Source organism: Canis lupus, chromosome 2 (assembly GCF_011100685.1).
Source record: "Canis lupus familiaris isolate Mischka breed German Shepherd chromosome 2, alternate assembly UU_Cfam_GSD_1.0, whole genome shotgun sequence".
Classification (NCBI taxonomy): Eukaryota; Metazoa; Chordata; class Mammalia; order Carnivora; family Canidae; genus Canis; species Canis lupus.
In genome coordinates this window covers 63,081,391-63,100,637 of record NC_049223.1, presented here as the reverse complement: position 1 = coordinate 63,100,637, position 19,247 = coordinate 63,081,391, and the positions used below count along the sequence as shown (strand labels likewise).

Genomic DNA, 19,247 nt, shown 5'->3' with positions numbered 1-19,247 from the left:
TGAACCTGCTATTTCTTCAGTTAATTTTCCACTAAGAGGTGCTGGAGAGTAACAGATGTCATAATTATGCAATTATTAAGTGTATTTGACACTCGTTCTCTCAGGATTTTGTGGTTGGGGTAGGAGCGTTGGAAAATTAATCTGATGACAATATGCTTCCGTTGTGATCCGTAACACCACTGCAGGCTGGGGGACTGTCCTCCCGCTGTTTCAGAAGCTCCCGCCAAGAAAGATGGAAGATTAACTGATTGTGCATCAGATTTGTTTCACTTTTGTACATCTGGTAAATCCGATGAGTTCATTAGGTGAGCAGAAGTTCAGAGACAGGCTTTTTAAAACATTTGGGGGGGGTTATTTCACCCTTTTTAAGACCTCACAAAGCATAGCAAGTGCATGTTGGGTTATAGCGTGAGGTAGACAATTGAAATGTTAAGATTTTTTTATTTAAGATATCAGAGTTTCATGTGGGGATTGGATGGGATGTCAACCAACAGTATGACTTTGGGTTACATCATCCCCTCTCCGAGCTTCGGTTCCATATGGAATGAACAAGCTTGACTCTATCATTAACCACCTTTTCTAGCTCTACCATTTTGTAAAAATGGAGAACAACTGACTACTCTCAGTAGATAGATGATAGATAGATAGATAGATAGATAGATAGATAGATAGATAGATAGATAGATAGATAGATAGATACATAATCCCTCTAGATAAAGATTGCTGTCTAGATAGGTAAATCTCTTTCTAGATAGATAAATCTCTTTACATATATAGATGATACGGATATATAGACATATATCTATAGACATCTATGGAGATACAGAAATTTATGAGATATATAGATAGATAAATCTTTCTATAAATATATGAAAATATATGTTTATGAAACATAAATGTACGCTTATTTTAAATATGTTTTTAAAATTTAAATATATGTACATTTATGCTTCATAAATATATAAAATACATATAAGTATATATACATTATTCCATATTATCTCTATCTGTAGCTATTTAAATCTTCAAATCTGTTAAATTTGAAGTCTGATAAGATGTCTTTGTTGGCCTTTGGCTCTGTGATACCTAGTCACTAAAACCAAAAGCTCCTTAGGACTCTAAATCCTGCTTCTGAATGTGTACTGTCTGCATGACCTTAGACAAATTGCTTTCCCTCTCTGAGTTTCAACTTCCTCCTCTATGAAATGAATATGGAATGATGAAACCTCGTTCACAGGGTTGTTGAGATGATTAAATAAAATATTATACGTATCACAGTCTATTTCTACCCACATATTCAATTCATATCTTAGGAAGGAGCTACAAATACATAAGAAAAGCCAAAGTTAGGAATGGATATGCAGACTGGATGAGTATGGGTATTTGGGGAAATTTCTTCTGGATGTCACATAAGGTTTTTTTGTAGTAGGAAAGAACGCTGATATGTCCATGACGATCTCAAGAGACTATCAAGGTAGAGCCCCTGCCCTTTGAAGAGAAGGAAATTCTAGCCCAGAGTCTTGGGTCTACCCAGGCACATTACTTGTTGGTGACACAGTAGGTCCAAGAACCCAGCTCTTCTTGCTCCCAGTCAGGGTATTTACTCTGTGCACTTGGCCCCTTAATCCAATGGATCAGTTTTACATGAGCTCCAAGTTTGCCACAATAGTCTCAGATGTGCTTGTCATCCAACCCAGACTCCTCTGCTTTGTTACTCTTTCATGCTACCCTTGTGGATAAAAGGTCAACAATGAGTATTCTCAACCCAATGGACATACTTATGGATCTTGCCTCGAACTCTTCATTCAATGAAAATCCTATTTGGAATCTAGATAGATAAAAACATATGAAAGTAAAATGCTCCGATTAAATCAGGATTATGATATTAGTAGTCTGGTGTGCTCACTCACACTCTTCCGTCCATGATGGGTTCCAGGGAAACCCTGGGGTTCTGTAGATGGCATTTAAAAAACTAACATTTCATGTCATAATTTTCTGCCTGAATAGAACTTTATTGAATGAACGTAGAAAACTTAATTGACTAATCGCCTTTTCTTGGGCATCTAGGTTGTTTCTGATTTTTCACTAAAAAGATTTGTAAGAAATTAGATATTTGGTTTATGAAAAGCTTCCTTTCATATGTGTTGGTTCCTAATAGATTTTCTGTCTCGAAGGTGTCACCTTCTTTCCCTTAGGAAAGATATCAAGATTAACCAGGGCTCGATATGCATGCCTACATTTATCAGAGCCATGGAATGAAGTAAAATATATTACTATTCTCTGGCAGTTAGGTCTTTGGAGACAGTATCTCAAGTGAAAGAAGAGAGAGGCTTCAGGTATTGCTGGATCAAGGGCTTAAATTACATCATCATGTTTGTCACTTGGGAATCTCATTCTCAATACTCTGTCCCTCTGTGCGCTGGCCTCATGCTCACATATACAGACAGGTTTCTTTCACGCAGCCAGAGAAGGGAACCACCAGTAGCCACATGTCTCTTGCAAAAGATTTTCTTTCTGTTTTTTTTCTTTTAACCTAATACTTTCCTATCAATGTAGACTGATAGTTCCTGTCTTTTGCATACTCTGTTTCTCCAGATCATTCTCCACTTTTCCTCACCCTCTTATAGTAACTGCTTTAGCCAGGTTTCCTTATCCTCTTGCTTTCACTGGGTTTGACAAATGGGAGACTACATTAGTTTTCCTAGGGGCTGCCTTGATTCAGCACCACAAACTGAGTGGCTTAAAATAAGAGAAATTTATCATCTCTCAGTTCTGAAGGCTGGAAGCCCAAAATCAAAATTCAAGTTTCCCTTTGAAACCTGTAGAGGAGAATCCTTATTTGCCCCTCCCACCCTCTGGTGTTTGCCAACAATCCTTGGCTTGAAAATATATCACTTCCATCTCTGCCTCTGTCATCACGTGGCCATCTTCTCTTCCTGTCTGCCTTGGTGTCTGTTTTTATAAGGACACCAGTCATAATGGATTAAGGGCTCCACCCTGCTCCAGTATGACTTTAGCTTAACTAATTACATCTGCCATGATCCCGTTTCCAAATAAAATCATATTTTATGAGGTACCGGGGGTGAGGACTTCAATATATCTTTTGGGGAGAGGGCGACACACAATTTAGTCCATCCCAGAGAGCAGAGAGAAGAGGAAGGAGAGAGAGGGAAGGAAGCAGAGAGAGGGAAGGGGTTGTGTCTTTATATCCCCAGGTTACTGAAACCCACGGCCTTTGGAAATACCCTAGCTCCTGACAGAGGGCTCTTCTGGGATGCAGGTGACTTCCTCCTCAAGCCCAGTCAGGTCTGCGGTGGGGGTTGGGGGGATGCAGCTTTATGAGCTGCTAGCCCTCTGCTTCACCATCTTGATTTCCTGTCCTTCAGCTCACTGTCCTACTTGAGCATACCTTCTCCCACACCTCAGAGGGTAGAGCTAAAAGGTACGTGATGTGTCATCGTTACAGCCCCTGAGGACTCGATGTGAATGGAAGCCACTTGAGGGTGTTGTCCACGTGCGGACTCTGTGGAATCTGAGGTAACAGGTTTGGGGTGTTTCCCAAGGTGGTGCCTTTCTAAGGAGCATCCAGGCTGCGAGGTGAGCATTGACAGACTGTGGAGGAAGTGGCACCAGGCTAATGCTGAGCTATTGCTGGAATTCACCACAGGAGAGAGAGAGAGAGAGAGAGAGAGAGAGAGAGATCACCGGTGCGATGGGCTAGAGGTGCACAGGAACAGCGGTGAAGAGACCCAGATGACCTCTTTTGTGATGTCCCTCGTCCAAGGCCCTGCCAGATCCAGACTTTAGAACAGTAAATGTTCTGTGAGGTGGGGCCAGAACCACCTACTTTTGGATGAGGAAGTAGGAACTTTAAAAAAAAAAAAATCACCCTTCCTTGCCTCCTCAAATGTCTTTTTACTAGAGTCTTAACCGTATGTAATCACCTTTTTTTTAAAAAAAAAGATTTCATTTATTTATTCATGAGAGACACACACACACAGAGAGAGAGAGAAAGAGAGAGAGAGAGAGAGACAAGGCAGAGGGAGAAGCAGGCTCCATGCAGGAAGCCTGATGCAGGACTAATCCCAGGACCCCAGGATCACACCCTGAGTTGAAGGCAGATGCTCAACCACTGAGCCACCCAGGTGCCCCGTAATCACCTTTTAAAAAGGTACATGTCACCTTACGAGAGTACTGAGGTTTCTACAGCTACTTTGGCCCATCTGAGGCCCGATTTTCCTCAAGGCCTCAGACACAGTGGCCCAAGGTCAGTAGACAGCTGAGAAGGTTCAATTTCAGGGGTCCTGAGAAAGGATTTGATGGTTGCCATCTACCTCCAATGCCCATGGGCTCCCTCTCTCAGAGGGGCCATCTTGGTCGCTGCTCTTTTCCCTGTGGTCTAGAAAGAGCTATCACAGGCTGGGCCATGGCACTCTTCCACATGAGGAAGCCCTTAGCAAACTTTCCAGCAATTAGACTTTACTGCAGTATACAAGTTCTGTGATGCATATACATATGCAGGCGATGGACTGGAAACACAAGACAAGAATCTGCCCCTTCACAGAGCCTTTTTGCATTTTCTGGAAGACTTGGTCCCAAGGAAGGGAATCCCAGGGAGTCTCCGGGTCGGAGGCACTTGTAAGGTCCAGGGAGCTCACTTTCCTTGGCATCTGCAGTTGGCTTGTGTGGGTGACAATCCCTTAGGCCTTTCTGTGAGGTCATGCTGCATCAAGGAGGGCAGGCTGTGTAGACGTCATCCTCACTCCAGCCTTCAAATTTCACAGTGATTTATGGAGGTGCAGGATTCAGACACAGTGAACACTGACAGTGAAAATATGGACCAAGGAAGAGGTATTTCTATGCAGCGTCCACCAAAGAAGAGTCCAGGGCAGTTCCCCTACACAAGGAATGCAGAAGGCCCACCTCCAACACCACTGCACAACCCCTTTCTCATTCCCAGTTTTACTCCTTTCTTTTGCTCTCCTTCCCCGGCCCCCCACCCCACCCCCTGCTTTCCACCCCTTTAACTTGTTTTTCATAAAGCAATCTACGGAAAGGCCGCCATGGAAAGGTTTCATATACAAGAAATTACTATTTTTATGCATTCCCCCTTAGGGTACACTCCAGCACAATCCATACTTTTGTGGGCATTTTTTTCCTATAATGTTTGTAGCCAGAATATGGAACCAGCTTCGAGAAAATTAAACAGAACAAGGGAAGCCATGTGCCCCGCAATTAAAGGAAACACTCCAAGTAGCAATAGGAACCCGACAGGACAGTGCACTGTGCCAAGGGAAAAATGTGCAGCCGGAAAATCTGCCAAGTGTCCCTGATTTGTAAAGATTTTTTTCCATATTTAGGTAAATTAATGTAATTATTTAATGCCTCCTGCAATGGTAATAGGATTGCGCTTGGGCCTTTTCAACATATGGTGCTGGCACCAAAATCCTCTTTGAGGGAGGAAAAAAGGTGGGGGGGGGGGGTGTATCAAGGCTCAGATCTCATTTGCCGGTTTTAATGTTGGAGGTCGGCCTGGCCCTCAGCCAGCTTGGGGTTGGGGGTGGTGGTGAAAGAGCTGGGGCAATTGATTCGGGCCTTTCACCAGTTGGTGGGGACAGCAGGCACATGTGCCACCACTGTCACAATCGATGCTTCCTCCTCAACAACTCTGTGTGTTCATTTATGGAGCCTGGCCTCTGGATTTGGGACCCATGGGCATGTAGTCTCTCCTCCAAGACCTCCACAAATTACTGAGAAAGTAGGAGTTCCTTCACTTTCTCTTAGGTTACTTTATCTTCAAAGATGTCACCATTTCTGGGGCACCTGGGTGGCTCAATCGGTTAAGCGTCTGCCTTTGACTCAGGTCATGATCCTGGGACCCTGGGATCAAGCCCCCTGGTGGGGGTCCCTGCTCAGCAGGGAGGCTGCTTCTCCTCCCTCTCCCTCTGCCCCTTCCCCTGCTTGTGCTTTCTCTCTCAAAAAAAAAAAAAAAAGGTGCCACTTTTTCTAACATTTCTGTTACCAGATCTAGATGCAGGGTCCCTTGGAAGGTTATACAGATTGTCCCATGGCCCAGAGTCTTCCCTGTATGGGGGATCTATCTACTTAAAACTGTACACAGCAGATGGCAAATCCATTTAGATCCAAAATTTGGATAATCTCTTCAGAATAGAGCATCTATTCTGTGAAGCTAAAGGCCTCCTCCATTGCCTGAAAATTAATCACAGCAACAACAGCATTTAATTTTTTTAAAAATTGAGTGCTTAGTTTATGGACTAAAGAGTCTCAGATACACTGCCTCTTTGGCACAAGGCGTATCATTTCAGAGGAGAGATGGGAAAACTCACATAAAATAACAAGAAACATTTGGGGACAGGATGAATAGTGTGGTGTGGGCCCCTCCTTCTGGGCCTTAGAAAGTTGGGGGGAAGGGCACCTGGGTGGCTCAGTGGGTTAAGCATCTGACTCCTGGTTTTGGCCCAGGTTGTGATCTCAGGGTAGTGAGATGGAGCCCCATTTTGGGATCCACACTCTATCTATTTGAGATTTTCTCTCTCCTTCTGCCCCTCACTCCCCCCACTCGCTCATTCTGTTTCTCTCTCAAATAAATAAAAATCTTTAAAGTACATATGTAAAAAAGAAAGCTGGGAGGAAAGAAGTGGTTATGTGCCAAACTTGAATTTGATTAAAGACTTGCTTAAAGAGATAAAAGGGGAAGATCCATTTCAGGATGTTTATGCAATGCTAGGGACCCTGAAATGCAAATGGCATTGAGAGTTTATCAAGAATAGAGTGGAGAACACCTTGCAGGGAGGGAAAAGCATGGTTAGATGAGCAGTCTTGGAGAACTGTAAAAGCAAGTTTTCCAAGGACTTCTTAATATTCTTTTTAAGATTGTTATGTGCTTCAGGATCTCAAAAATTTTATTCCCCTTTGATAATTTTCACCTCATGATGCTACCGTGTTCTTTCCAGGAGAATTCCTACTTCCCTCTGGGGATACGTCAAGGAATTGATATTTATTTGGGTCTACTAGCACGAGTTGAAGGATTGGACCACCAGTGGTCATCCTTGGCTCCCACTGAAGGCCTCTGGAAGAGTCTTTCACATTTTATTTCTTGCTTTGATGGAAGCACCCTTGGATGGAAGCTAGCTTCTCAATCTGAGTGTCCCAATGTCTGTGGTAGTGACCAAGCAGGCTGCGTCTGTGTGGGATTGTCCCATGTTTATCCCAGATGCTGTGATGGCTTATAGCCAGTAAAGCTGGATTGTGGTGTTTATGGATCCAGGCTCTGAACCGAAAGCTGCCTTTCTCAATTTGTAAATCTGAAGCCCAGGCTGAGGCACTGAGAGAATGCTTCTAGGTCCTTGGGGAGCCATTAAACATTGTCCAATTCTTGAACTTAGGTACTTTCAGCCAAATTCCAGACTGTGCATAAGTGAGGTTCAATGCTTTCTTGCCATATGACACTCCTCCCATAATTTTGTCCATCACAGGTTGGAAGAGGATGGGAGGGAAGGGGGAAGGGGCATGCTTTACAACACACTAAGCAGGAGAGAGATATATGTGTCTGTACTATGGAAGCATAGCATGAGGATGTGTTAAGCAATACCTGGAGGTGGACAGTGCTCAGCAAATTAGTGCTTAATGAACATTAGCTGAATCAATGAATGGATGGAAAGATGAAATTTTGAGTCCTGGGTTCTTGACTTGAGCTTGTTCTTTAATATTTTGTGATATTGTTAAGTCATATTCCATCTAGGATTCTCTATTCATCTGTTGAATGGGTAAATTCCTCTCTGCTTTCTTTATTTAAATAGATTCAATGATCACATAAAATTATAAGTGGAGGGTTCCTGCTGCTGGAATTGGTGTCACACAAAGAAAGGGGATGGCCATCATCACCACTGAGAACATATATTCTTGGAGGACTCTCCAGGGTAAACAATCCATCTAGTCATGGTATTCAAGACATCATCTACACAATACTGGGACTTTTCTACCTCTCCTTTCCCAACACTGGATCTTCAAGCATATCTGGACATTCTGGATTTCTTTTTCTGTGTAGGTAGGATGAAATGAAGATTGGGAGATTATCAGTGAATATAGACCTACCAGCATGGCATGGCTACTCCAAGTCTATCAGGAGCCTTAAACCTGAGTTCCTGAGTTGAATTATCCTGAGAATTTTGTTTTTTGGTAGTTCTCTAGCCTAAGAAAGCTTGTAAATGTATTAGAATAAGATCTTCTTGGTAGAACACCTATCATTCATTCAACTAACATTTTTGAGCTGCTTCTCTGTACGTGTTAGCAAAATGCTAAGCTAAGTGATGGGCATTTCAATCATTATCTTGAGAAGCTTATAGTCATGCTGGTTTAGCAAACAGATAGTATTTTGAGTGCCCACTTTAGTCATCTGTAATCTCAATTTTTTAAAGAATTTATTTATTTACTCATGAGACACACACATACACACACACACAGAGAGAGAGAGAGAGAGAGAGAGAAGCAGAGACACAGGCAGAGGGAGAAGCAGGCTCCATGCAGGGACCCTGATGTGGGACTCGATCCCGGGACTCCAGGATCACACCATGGGCCGAAGGCAGGCGCTAAACTGCTGAGCCACCCAGGGATCCCCTGTAATCTCAATTTTAAGGATTCCAAGATCACATAAAGACTGATAGAAATGCTATAATCAATTAACAGTATTTCCAATGGGCATAATAGGGAAAGCAACAATATATTTGTTGCATATTAATGAATGTAAAAAAAAAAAAAAGATACTATTCCCCAGTCTTAGGGCTGAATGTCACTGTTCAGGATAATCCTAGCTGCTCTAAAAACAAAACAAAACAAAATAAAACAAAACAAAAACCAAATAGAATGACTTAAACATAATAAAAGTTTATTTCCTACCCACATCATGTCCAAAATAGATCTTCCTAACTGGCTATTACCTCACCTCCAAGCAGTAATGGAAAGACCCAGGCTCCTTCCACATTGTGGCTCTGTCATTCAATGTGTGATTTCCAGGTGATTGTGGTTTTCTGCAAAAATCCAGCAGAAGGAGAAAGGGAGATGGTACAGGTCTGAAAGAGCCACTCATGCCTTCTGCTCTTATTCCACTGGTGATATTCCATGAGCCCATCTACACAAAGGAAGCAGGTGAAGGGACATGGCTTCCTCTCTCAACAACTGTATACCACCTTTGTTGGACTGGGAGCCACTGCTTCAAACACTGTCTCGAGATTTTCCAATCACGCCTGCCTCAGCTTATTTTCATCTTCCCTACAATGATCCTGGCTTCTTTTATTTGAAGCTGGAGAAAGTCTAATCTGTGTCTTTATATATAGGTATTCTCTTTACCAAGTTTTCAAATACAGTCATTTCCAATTCACTTCCAACTTGCTGTGAAGCAAACCCCAGAGACAGGTCACACCATTCTCATTCAGGGCTCTGCCAGGTGCTGTCAGGAGGAACTATTTGAGGAAAAACACCCAACAGGGTGTACAGTCATAAAGATTGCCTAGACTTTGCCCCAGGGGGAATGCAGGGATTTGAGTTTCTCTTTGCTAAGCCACTCACTGAGACTTGGCCTTTACAACTCAATGTTTGAAGCTCTGGGGCTGCTTATATAAACATGCTATTCTAACAGCACCTGGCAGCCCAATATAAAATTAATTTTACTGTATCTTACAAGCTGTATAGAGCCTTTATGGTAGAGGGCAGCATTAGGTCTTTACATAAAGACTAGCAGATAATTTTATCTAATTTCATTGACTGTGGTTAAATGTTTTTTTTTTTTTCTTTTATTTTTTTTTTCTTAACCCCTTTTGTTGCTACTTCCAAGGCCCCTCCCAGTCTCTCCACCACTCTGTCCACGAAGCACATGGGAGGAGTCCCTGGGGGACTGAGTCGTTCCTGCTGATTATTCTGGAGTCTCTGTCCCTGATAGTTGACTCCAGTTTTTCCAGGAGTAAGAATTATGGTCAACCAGCATCTGGACCCCTCCTGCATGGATAGGGCAGCCCAGTCAAGGCCAGGATAAGCCTCTTGTAGGATGTGTGCCTTTCTCTATGCTCTCTTCCCATATCAATCCCCACTCTAGAAGAGGAGGCAGAAATACTTAGTGGAAAGAGTATGGCAGGACTAGGTTTATATCTAAACTCTCCTTTAACCTGTTGTGTGATCTTGGGCAAGTGACAACCTCTCTGAATCTTGTCTTATTCATTGGCTAAATGAGGATAAACCTTCCTTCTTTTGGTGTTGTTATGAGATTTATCTGGGATAACCTAGCATAGTACCTGTAGAACATCATGGGCTCAGGTATTGGTTAGGGTAGAGTGATGTTACTTCCTATAATAAACAACCCCTAGTCTCAGTGCCTTAAGTTAATTTAAGTTTCTTTCTCACTAACTAAAAGCCAGCGGAGTGTTTTTGGTGGGGCAGCTCTCCAGAATGACCATCTCCTAGGGAGTGACTTGAGGTTCCGGGCATTCACACACTCCTGATTCCTCCAAGCCATCTTCTATGGCCTTGGGAAACCTGGCTTCTAGTCCCATAGCTGCAGGTGTGGGTGGGGGGTGTCTCCAGGGGGTTTACCAGCCAGACCCTGAAGTGATGCATATGCATGCATCATTTGTCTCTGGAGTCCATTGGCCACGGTCTGTCACATGCTCTCACCGGGATATAACTGATGAAGGTAGGATTTGGGGAATGTAGTTATCCATCTGGAAGAAACGAGAATCAGATATGAGTGAATACCAGCAGCTACGGCAACCAGTAAGGGTAAATGGTCCTCTCCTCTCATCCCTAGACACCATTCTCTGCCTGAGTCTAGACAGAGCTCAAAGAGCCTCCTCAGATTCTGGCCACGGCCTCCTCTCTGCTCCCTCTGTGCCCCAGTGTACTGGGTCCTTCCTCCTCTTTCAGACTGGCACAAAATACTGCATCCTGGTGAGGGGAATCTGGCTCTCTGAGTGCCCATGAAGGAGATGATGTGACCTGCAAGTGATCGTTTCCACCACCAGTAAATGGGAGAGAGGGCTGGGCAGGTAAATCCCTTTTCTCTGTCCTGTGGCCTGTCCCAGTGTGCAGTCCCTCCTTGTAGCCAGTGGGGAGGGGGCTGCCTGCTATGTCACTTTGTGGTCTATGACAAAGTGTAACTCATGTGCTAAAGCAAAGTCTGCATTGCCCCACCTCTCCCCCGTATCTCCCCCTCACCATCATGGGCTTGTACAATCTCAGTGCGAGGTTAGATCTTCATTCTTGCCAGAGACCATTTTCTAGATGACCAGAGCTGAGATATCCTTCTGTTATTTATTCTCCATTCTATTATTCACTCCCCCACCCCCTCCGGTTTCTGAGTTCTGATGACATTGGCCTACTTTGGGATCCTCTGAAGAAGCATGGCTTCCTCCTTGATCTCTCCAGGCCTACACTCATACCTTCTTTCTGCTTGGGGCCCTCTTTATTCTGGAATGCAATTCAGTGTCATTTTATTGACTCATCCTGGACCTCTCACCGAGTGTCCTTCCTTGGGCCAGCCTTACCTCCCCTCATGTCCAGACTTGATTGAGACTTCTGGTTGCACTTGGATTCACAGCCTGTACTTTACCTTCACAGCATGCCACAGGTTGACATGATACATTTGTGGGAATATTTTATTGATATCTGTTTTCTCTACCAGACTATAAGCTCTGTGGCATGTGGAATGACGTTATTCTGTTTTGCTCTCTCCTCCGTTACCGGCACCAATATGGCTTCTAGCACAATGTAGGAGCTTAAGAAATATTTGTTGAATGTCAATGGCTTTCGCATGAGCCTCATTTCTCCTCTGACCCACTGTGAAGTAGCACAGAGGAACTCTCAGGGCCTCCTGGGATGGTCTGCAATTGTGGGATCAGATATCAGTTAATGTGTAGAACTTAGCAACATCTGAGAACATGGGCTACTCGTCTAGCCCCAGTTCAGGACACCCAATCTTTTGGAACTTCCTAAGAGAATGAGATCTTTTCGTTGACAGCTAGGTGCTCTCAGTAGCCAACAGTCCCTGGAACGATTGTAGGCAACTTAAAATATTGTTTTTGAATATACATGACTGATGGTACTATTCTGTCCCTGTCCACTCCTCTTACCTCCTTACTTGGGGGACCTTCTGTATGTGGGCTGTCTTGACACATGTGATCAACTCCTTAGAGGTATATTTAATGACAAAAATAGTAGCAGCAATAATAATAACAAAACACATTTATTGAGCACCTGCCGGGTATTTGATATTTATTGGCTTAGGTCATCCTCCCAGTTCCATGGAAGGTCGATGAATAGGAGTCATTTGCTCAAGGGCAAAGTTAATGAGCGGCAAAGCTGGGATTTGAACTCACCTTAGTTGGATTCCCAAGCCTGTTCTACACTTTTCACTCCATCAGGCTGCCTCCACTTGAGCCCCTGAATTATCCTACAGTATCAGTAGCCATCAGGTATGCCACAGAGTCAAGGGGAAGGGTCAAGAAGAGTAGTTGCCTGTGATTTTGTGGTTGGTATTTCTCCAGTGGGTGCCCTGCTTCCTCGCAGGGCTGTGCTCACTTTCCTTCCCAGTGTGGATCAGGATGCAGAGAGACCTCCCTCCCCACCCCCTCGTTCCTCCTGGGGCCATTCAGCTGACAGCTGCGGAAAGGACGCTCCCCTGCTGAAAAAGGGTCCATAATTTCCCTCTGGCAAGAGACTGCAGTCCAACTTTGGAGAGGACAATTAGCATGCTCTCAGCTGGAACAATGGGAGCAGCAACAGATGCTTCTCATCCCAGGGATGCTCCAAGCCACAGCCCCTGCTAATGGGAGGCTTTCTTCTTCCCTGTGGAGGGAACCTGGCAGCCATGCCAGCAGCCTAGGGGCGGGGCTGGCCCCGAGCTGGTAGGAGAGAAGCAGGATCAGAGCAAACCAGAGGAGCAAGGGCCTGCAGGCATCTAGTCACCACCTTCCTCAGGGGGCTGGGTACCATGCCATCTTCCTCCTGGAGGAAGGAAGTACTCAGGACTGGCTCTGCTCTGATCCAAGGTTTTGGCAAACTCTAAAAACTGTGGCCAAATGCTTCTGAACAAGCAATCCAGAGTGGACAGTTGTGGGTTTGAATCCTGCATGCCATTTACTAGCTGTCATCCTTGGAAAAATCTATAACTTCTCCAAGTCTCAGTGTCTCCATTTATAAAACAAGGGAATAATAGCACAAACATTGCAAGTTGGTTTAGGGGGAGGAAAGAAAATAATACATGAAAACAGCTTACGTGAAAGTTGTAAAAAATGCTTCATATAAAAGGGACTGCTTGTGTTATAGTCACTTTTCTCTCCGGGGACTAGCACACAGTATGTGCTCAATAAACATGTGATCAGACGTAGAGCCATGTAGAGGCAGAGGAATCTCTGGAGATCCTCTAGCTGAGGATGTTCAGACAGTTTACTTGGAGGTGTGTCAGGGGATCTCAAAACATTCCTTTTGATGTTTGTTAACCATATTAATAACATACACTTTAGCCTGTTAGTTGACCCCAAACATGTTAAGTTGTGTTGCCAGGCTAACTCCCTTCTCTGAAGACCTTAGAAGATGGCTTAACTTACCATTTTGGCTAAACTGGAGGTTCTGAGATTGTAAAATGGGCATTTACTATTTGTAAGTGCCTGTGAGAATCCCCTTGTTTCGCCATGAAAACAAAAATTAAATATAAATCAAATGATTATAGTGGTTATAAAGCTGTCCAGCTCTTCCATTACCTCAGATTTAGTTGGCGTATATGAGGGCATTGGTGGTTGGGCCAGAACAAGTGTACAGAGAGAGATGTGCAGCCAGTGTCCTGGTTACAGTCCCAATTTCACACCAGTGATTCTTGGACAAACCTCTTTTCTTACATGTCTGAAATTATGTCTTCAAAATTAAGGAGATGGAGAAAATGAGTGGTACTCGGGCTTTATTTTTAAGCAGCAGAATCTTACAAGGAATCCCAAAGAGAAGTGGAACTTAATTAGTGTATGCATGTCATGTACATTCAAGTGTATAGCATTTACTTATGTCAAGTTTGTCAAGAACAATCATATGCCCTAATACAAACCAACTATTATATTATTATATATGGTGATAATGAAGATGCTCATACCTGCCTCAGCTGGGCATATTCTTTTCTTGCCACTGGGGAGAGGGTCCCCCAGAGCAGCTCGGTGCTGCCACTGCCACTGTGAAAGCAGAAGAGCCCTCTGTCAACAGGGACCAATTATTACTCAAGGGCTTATTAGATTTCTCAGTTGGAAAGAGCAGCCATTCTCGGCTCCTTCTAAGGAGCAGCCCTAGATGCTTCCCCTCCCACATGATCCTGGGCCAATAGCCTGATGTCTTCAAAGCCAGCTTTCCAGGACTCCACCCAAGCAGGCTTTCTGAGAAACTCTGATGTTATCTTGGGACAACCTCTTGAGCGAGTCTGAGGAGTCCAAAGCCAGAAGGGCAGAGGTACAACTTTACTCCCTGAGGGTAGGGGAGGGCCCACATGGTAGCTGGCCAGGCCTACCAAGAACTTCTTGGAGACTTCTGGCACCAAGCCTTGGCTTCTTTTGAGTTAGGGAGCGGTAGATATCTGCTCAGGGACCCTCCTGCAGATGCCACCTTGTGGCCACCCTGAAATGTCACCTGCGTTTATCTGGACTATCAGGAGGAAAACATCTGCCTGCAACTTGCTCACTTATGCAACCAAGTATCAGGAATACAACAGTGGTGAGGACAGACAAGACCTCTCTCGTCATGGAACCTCCTTTCCTGTGGCATGGGAAAACGTTATGTAGGCCCCAGATGTGATGGTCAGTTTTATGCATCAGTTTGGCTAGGTTTTAGTACCCAGTTATTCCATTAAAATCCAGGTGTTGCCATGAAGGTATTTGGTAGCTGTGGCTCATAACTAGAATCAGTTGATTTTAATTAGAGGAGATTATTCTTGACAATCAGAGTGGACCTCATCCAATCAGTCAACTGAAAGGTCTTAATAGCAACACTGAGGTTTTCCTGAGGAAGAAGAGTGTGGAGAGCAGAAAAGTCTGAGTTGAGACCTGGAGGGTGAGGAGAAGCTAGCTGGGTAAAGATCAGGAGTACAAAGAACCAAGATGATAAATCAGGTGGTGCTGATGCAGGAGGAAGAGTTGTGGTAAAATTGGGTTAAAGGGGTGGGGAGAAGCAGTTGGGACCAAACCAGGAAAAGCCAGGAACACCATGGATGATTGTATCCATGGCCTTCAATGACAAAGGTGACCATGGGAGGGTTTTATTTGGGGACCTTAAGGAAACCACTGAGCCTGAGTTCATTTCTAAAAGGGAGATTCTTGTTCCATTCCCAACCAGGATCCTTTACAGACCAGCAGTGGGCATCATACAGCATATGGTGTGTGAACACCTTTTCAAAACTAGAGTGCATTTTCCCAAAGGGGAACAGAAGACTTTTATGAAGCAGGGAAGATGAATGGAAATTGTGGCCAGTGGAGCTCAATTCCCTTGGATTAAATATAAACCTACTGGAGAGAGTCATATACTTTGGCTCTCCGGGATCTGGGTTGGATTTCTGTGTACCTTAAGTTGGCCAGCTACACTGAGAATGACATGCCCCAGCTTTGAGCAGAAATCCCCTTCTGAACAGTCCCTCTGACTTCTGACAACTGCCTTTTCCTTACAGAAGTCCCTCATGCTTCCAGTCCCTGGACATCAAAACTGTGGTCTGTGTCCACCACTAAATCAAGACGAAGCCAGAGTGGGTTTCATCTTGCACTCGTTATGTCATTAGCCCTCAGAGATCTCTGAGGTGGCCTCAGTAGGATGGAAGTATTAGAAAAGACATATTTGGGGATAAAGAATTCAGTATAACAGGGAAATTATTGGCTCACATAGTTAAAAAGTCCATAGGTATTTCTACCTTAAGGTATGATTAGATGCAGAAGAGAGGATCAGTGCTGTGAAAATTGTTTTCTTTGCCACGTCTCATTTTTCTGCTGTATTTGGCTCCCTTCCCTTGTAGGAGCAACATGGCCACCAATAGTTTCAGAAACTCTAAGGGAAAGAGAACACCTCTCTTTTGAAAAACTATTGCTGATCCCATATCAGCATATCCCTTGGGTCTCCTGCTAGTGTATTTGTCATCCACTGTCAAGATTTCCCGTGGTGGAACTGGAAAAGTCCTAGTTCAGCCCATGGACCTCTGGTGCATCTGACATTCCTTGACTCTCTGCCAGCTAGCTTGTGCATAATCCCTGTTCCATCTGAGAACACTGATGGACGCTTCAAAAGTTCATTGTTGACCTAGGAGATTTGATAAGAGTGGTGAAATGTTGTGTGACACAACGTACAGGCAACTCAAAGCCAAGAGGTACTAAAGAAGCAGAGCTCATCAGGCCCACTCTAATTTCTATGGAATGTTTGATTTTGCCCCATACAGGCATGAAGAGGAGAGTGGGAAGAGGCTTTCACTCTACCACTGTTCTCTCTTTCTAAGAATCTTCCAGGCTCAGAATCATGCCATCAGCTCAAGGCAGCTGAACCTCAAAGGATATTGAGCAAATCTGACCTATACATTGGATAGATTTAAACTTGAACACAAAGTTGCATTGTTTTCCATTTGTTTATCTATTTTAATTTTATAAGTCATGTGTATATGATGTACATAAAAATAAAGGATATAAAAAAATCAAAAACTTACAAATAAAGGTATAACACCCCTTTAAATCCCTTTCTCTTTAATCTTGGCCTCCTCTTACTTCCACAGACATAGATACCATTAACCAGTTAGGGAGGTGAACTTCCAGGCCTTCTGTGATTTTTCATATAAGGAAATGATGTACTCCTGGAAAAGAAATAGTACTGTTTTATGATCTATTGACTTAACATATAGACATTTCAGCTGTATATGTTACTCTGAAATTATCTTTTCCCATTCATTCTTGTATCTTAAAGGAGATTCCATGTTGACAAATATAGATTCACTTTATTATATTTAACTGCTGTGTATGAGTAATGGTTTATTTAACAATTTTTGTGTTGATGGATACTTGACTCATGGCCCTCTTTTTTTTTTTTTTTTTTGTCTCTTATGAACACCCTGTACCTGTTTTTGGCCACATGAATTTTTCTTTTCTTTTTTTTAATATTGTATTTATTTATTTGAGAGAGTGAGAGAGAGAGAGCATGGGCAGTGTGTGTGTGTGTGTGGAGGGGGGGAGGTGCAAAGGGAGAGGGAGGAGCAGATTCCCTGAGCCTGAGTCCCTGAGTAGGGAACCTGATGCCGGGCTTGATCCCGGGACCCTGGGCATACACTTAACTGACTGAGCCACCCAGGAATCCCTGGCCACATGTATTTTTCTAGGATAAATATGGAGAAGTCAATTCCTGGAACATAGGGTAAACACACTTTTAATTTTACCAGGATATTCTCAAATTAACCACACTGTGACATGACTAAACCAATCACCACTCCTGTTGGATTATCAATTCTTTAAAGAATCATTATTTTCTATATCTTGGCCTCTGTGGTTTTTCAGACTCCATTTTCCTTAGTTGTTCTCCATCCAGTTGTTTCTAATCTTGGCATTTGTGTTGATGGCACTGAAGGTACGCACTGGGTATGCTGAGCAGACAAAGATAATTGATCAGAGAAGTAGCTGACAGCTCGGCTTCCATTGCACAGCTTCAGAAGGATGCTTTGCCCGTTGTCTGTTTTCTGATGTAGTGCCGGCTACTCAAAATCAAGTGGCTATTGGTTGGACTTTGGAAAGCTCTTTATTATAAAGATATACTTAAAACACATTTCTGCCCATATATTATGTGGACTTTCATCCCTTGTGTATTTTCCTATATATTTATTTATTCCTTTCTTGTTTTTTTTTTAAGATTTATTTATTTATTTATTTATTTATTTATTTATTTATTTATGATAGACAGAGAGAGAGAGAGAGAGAGGCAGAGACACAGGAGGAGGGAGAAGCAGGCTCCATGCCGGGAGCCCGACGCAGGACTGGATCCTGGGACTCCAGGATCGCGCCCTGGGCCAAAGGCAGGCACTAAACCACTGAGCCACCCAGGGATCCCCTCATTTATCCCATTCTATTATATGTTTAAAAGAATAAAATAGCAGTTTCCTTAAAAAAAAAAAAAAGATAAAAAAAAATCAAGCTACTCTGCAGGCAGCATGGAAAATGAAAATATAGACATTTGTCTTCACAAACAATCATAAAATGGGTCAGCTTTGCCAGCATTTCTTCTCCACACAAACACTTGGTTGCTGGTCCATATTCAGCTTTCTAGAAACCACTACTCACTCAGCTGGAGAAACAGGCACATTGAAGAATGGATCTAAGAATCTAAGACAATCTTACATTCGATTTCTGGTACACATTTTCCTGTTAACTTTTAACATATGTAGCCTGAAGGCATGCTTCACACAAATCTCCAACATTCTAAGGAACCAATGATCAGTCAGAGAAATGTGTAAAGATTTGAGAACACGCGCAATTTTCACTTTATATGTTGTTGGTGAGTAACTATTCCAAAGGTACTTTTCTCACCACTTGGCTGTAAAAAAATCCGTAATGTGGTGGCGCTCTGACAAAGTTACACATTTAATGAACACACCACCCCAAGGAATATTTCTTCAAATTTGATAACTGCTTCACTTGTATTCAAAGACATGCTAACTAGAGACTTTGAGTTGGAAATAATTCTTCAATTTATCTGATTATATAGAGAAAATAGTCAACAATCTGTTTTACCTTAGCTCAGCATTTATATCATTTGAGTATGGGCAAGGGTGGGATTTAGCCTTGATCAATTGAGAAGGAATTTGGTAACTAAGCAATCAATGTAAACAAACATTCATTGAGAATGTTTATGTAACTCTGTTCTTTTTCCTGACCCCCTACATAATTTGTTGTATGTCTTCCTCATGTGGACAGATCATTCTATTGCATATTGTTATTATAAGTCTTGTCTGTCTAGTTGGGGTCCTTAAGGGCAAAACACCCGTCTTTACCTTCTTTAATCACCCCCATGGCTTCTGTTGTGGGGTGTGGTAATTAATAGGCACCAAATAAATGTTGGCTAAAATGGAGGACGCTTCAGAAAATTCCCATCCACCAATCAATTTCTTTCTTTTTTTCTTTCTTTCTTTTTTTTTTTTTTTAAAGATTTTATTTACTTATGCATGAGAGACATAGAGGCAGAGACACGGGCAGAGG

General features: G+C 43.1%; 1 long non-coding RNA gene across 7 annotated transcripts; it reads right to left on the bottom strand.

Annotated features, from left to right (window-relative positions):
* Positions 1-1,007: 1,007 nt before the first annotated feature.
* LOC111092861 lies at positions 1,008-18,858 on the bottom strand. 7 transcript variants are annotated; one of them, XR_005355045.1, is made up of 6 exons: positions 18,783-18,858; positions 16,718-16,861; positions 14,147-14,222; positions 10,603-10,730; positions 8,963-10,011; positions 1,008-1,828 (listed from the first exon to the last, which is right to left on the bottom strand). It is a non-coding gene; the product is annotated as an uncharacterized LOC111092861 (long non-coding RNA). The 7 variants fall into 7 exon arrangements; XR_005355050.1 differs by having other exon boundaries at positions 8,963-9,148; XR_005355048.1 differs by having other exon boundaries at positions 8,963-9,047.
* Between the last annotated feature and the right edge of the window lie 389 nt (positions 18,859-19,247).